Source organism: Crocuta crocuta, unplaced genomic scaffold, assembly GCF_008692635.1.
Source record: "Crocuta crocuta isolate KB4526 unplaced genomic scaffold, BGI_CrCroc_1.0 scaffold32, whole genome shotgun sequence".
NCBI lineage: Eukaryota > Metazoa > Chordata > Mammalia > Carnivora > Hyaenidae > Crocuta > Crocuta crocuta.
Genome location: NW_027529424.1, coordinates 2,726,727 through 2,730,123, shown reverse-complemented (window position 1 = coordinate 2,730,123; position 3,397 = coordinate 2,726,727). Strand labels below are relative to the sequence as shown.

Sequence of the window (3,397 nt, the reverse complement as noted above, 5' to 3'; positions counted from 1 at the left end):
AGCCAGCATTTAAACCTCATGTTCTATCTTCTTAATTAGTGATGGAAGCCAAGGTCAACACTCCTCTTAGGGAGATATCATTATTCTGCAGTAGAATGTTTACCACATGTTTGACTAGGACCCTTTGGCTTACATGTCCAGGTTGATGCAATAGGCAGTGTCACAATGCCAGTAAGTCAGTGGACTAGCTCAGAACAGAATTTAGAACACATGTGACCCAGACCACCCAGACATTTGAAGAACCTTAATGGGATTTCAAGTTTATTTTCTTCTAATGTGAGTATTGAATTCTCAGTTAATACAGCACTCACAGATGATAGAGAAGAACCAAACCTCTAGAGATTTAAATGGCTTCTCCTATTTCACACACATGCACATGCACACACACACACACACACACACACACACACACACAGGGTATATTGGAGTGAATTTGTAGATTACTGCTAGTTCCTTGGCTCCATCCACAAATAACTGATTTGGATTGAAGTCTTGGGAAGATGAATTGATGATAAACGAATACACACATACAGGAAATAGAAGGAGAGATAGTAAAATCCAAAGGGCACTCTCTCTCCAATAGTCAAATCTACAAAAATCAAGATGCTGCCTCTTTACAAATAAGGCATTGTTCCAGATATCAGTGGACTATAAATGATTTGAGGATATAAATTACAGTGCTTCAGTCCCCACCACAGCATAGCACCCTGCAAAATGGCAGCCATACTATCAACTCTCAACAGATATTGATTGGATAATTTTGTAATAATGTATGAGATTCCCCTCTGAATTAGAGTAACCTGTTCTACAACTAAACCAGGTGTGCAGGCATATGATCAAGGATGAATGTGGAGGCAGATGAGTTACCACCCTCTCCCCCTGTACTGCTATGTACTCTGATACCAGTGCCTCTACCACAGATTTCACCTCCAAATTTCGAATTTCTGGAAATTTCAATGGCATAAGAAGAGCTGTTTTGACACTGCCTCGAAAATCAGTTTCATTTTGTTCATGTGGATTCAAAAAAAGAAGGACTAAAAGAAATATTACAAAACTCAGTCCTGGCATCATTTGAGGAGCCCAAGTAGAGAGCACCATTGCTTTTTCCATTTCTGCATAGCAACCTTACAGATGGAGCCTTTACTAGGTGGAAGAGGCCTCTGCATGGCTTCAGTGTATTTTGCTCCTAGTTTTGCTCTAGCTTGTCCTACATTATTTTTTCTGCTAACTTCCTGAAAGTTGGACAAAGGAAACTCACTTTTTGGCATGACTGCTATTATGGTCTAGTAACTTGGTTCTGGAATGAAGGACCATATCGTTCAAAAACACTTTGCTAGTTGGCACAAAAACAGACACTCAGATCAATGGAGCAGAATAGAGAACCCAGAAATGGACCCACAAACATATGGCCAACTCATCTTCGACAAAACAGGAAAGAATATCCAATGGAATAAAGACAGTCTCTTCAGCAAGTGGTTCTAGGAAAACTGGCCAGCGACATGCAGAAAAATGAACCTGGACCACTTTCTTACACCAGACACAAAAACAAACTCAAAATGGATGAAAGACCTAAACATAAGACAGGAAGCCATCAAAATCTTCTAGGAGAAAACAGGCAAAAAGCTCTTTGACCTTGGCCACAGCAACTTCTTACCCAATACCTCTTTGGAGGATAGGAAAACCAAAGCAAAAATGAATTATTGGGACCTATTCAAAATAAAAAGCTTCTGCACAGTGAAGGAAACAATCAGCAAAACTAACAGGCAACCGACAGAATAGGAAAAGATATTTGCAAATGACGTATCAGATAAAGAGATAGCATCCAAAATTTATAAAGAACTTAGCAAACTCAACACCCAAAAAACAAATAATCCAGTGAAGAAATGGGCAAAAGACATGAATAGACACTTCTCCAAAGAAGACATCCAGATGGCCAACTAACACATAAAAAAATGCTCAACATCACTCAGCATCAGGGAAACACAAATCAAAACCACAATGAGATACCACCTCACACCTGTCAGAATGGCTAACATTAACAACTCAGGCAACAACAGATTTTGGCAAAGATGCAGAGAGAGAGGATCTCTTTTGCACTGCGGATGGGAATGCAAACTGGTGCAGCCACTCTGGAAAACAATATGGAGGCTTCTCAAAAAATGAAAAATAGGGGGCACCTGGGTGGCTTAGTTGGTTAAGCGTCCAACTTTCGCTTAGGTCATGATCTCACGGTTCGTGGGTTCGAGCCCCGCGTCGGGCTCTGTGCTGACTGCCAGCTCAGAGCCTGGAGCCTGTTTCAGTCTGTGGCTCCCTCTCTCTCTGACCCTCCCCTGCTCACGCTGTCTCTCTCTCTCTCTCTCCTAGAAATAAATAAAACATTAAAAAAATATTAGATAAAAAACGAAAAATAGAACTACCCTACAACCCAGCAATTGCACTACCAGGTGTATATCCAAAGGATACAGGTATGCTGTTCTGATGGAGCACATGCACCCCAATGTTGATAGCAGCACTCTCAACAATAGCCAAAATATGGAAAGAGCCCAAATGTCCATTGATGGATGAATGGATAAAGAAAATGTGAGATATATATATAGTCAGTCAGAGAAAGACAAATATCATATGACTTCACTCATATGAGGACTTTAAGACACAGACAGATGGATATAAGGGAAGGGAAGCAAAAAGAATGTAAAAACAGGGAGGGAGACAAAACATTAGAGACTCTTAAATATGGAGAACAAACAGAGGGTTACTGGAGGGGGTGTGGAAGGGGGGATGGGCTAAATGGGTAAGGGGCATTAAGGAATCTACTCCTGAAATCATTGTTGCACTATATGCTAACTAACTTGGATGTAAATTTAAAAACTAAATTTAAAAAAACAACAATACTTTGCTAGCTTCCTACATTATGTGACCCTTTCAAAAAGTTTCAATTTTTCTGTGGTTCCACATTGTCATTCTGGCTAGACCTGTGAGCTTCTCAAGAATGAAAGATATCATGTTATATATGTTCCACTGAACCAAGATTATTCTGGTAGTTTGATTCATATTAAAAAAGGGCCAGGGGTGCCTGGGTGACTCAGTCAGTTGAACATCTGACTCTTGATTTCCACTCAGGTTATGGTTCATGAAATCAAGCCCCACATCAGGCTCTGTGGTTGGGATTCACTCTGTTCTTCTCTCTGTACCTTTCCCCAGCTCACACTCTCTCTGTGGCTCTCTCAAAATAAAAATTTTTAAAGGGCCATGTTGGGGCACCTGGGTGGCTCAGTCAATTGAGCATCCATCTCTTGATTTCAGTTCAGATTATGATCCCAGGGTTGTGGGATCAAGCCCCACATCAAACTTCATGAGCATGGAGCCTGTTTAAGAACTTCCCACCACCACCGCCACT

General features: G+C 40.8%; 1 long non-coding RNA gene across 1 annotated transcript in view; it reads left to right on the top strand.

The window, feature by feature from the left end:
• Positions 1-214: 214 nt before the first annotated feature.
• LOC144226919 (uncharacterized) overlaps positions 215-3,397 on the top strand; it is a 26,835-nt gene continuing 23,652 nt past the window's right edge. Inside the window, exon 1 of the long non-coding RNA XR_013333773.1 lies at positions 215-276. This is a non-coding gene — a long non-coding RNA (uncharacterized LOC144226919). The remainder of the gene's footprint in view (positions 277-3,397) is intronic.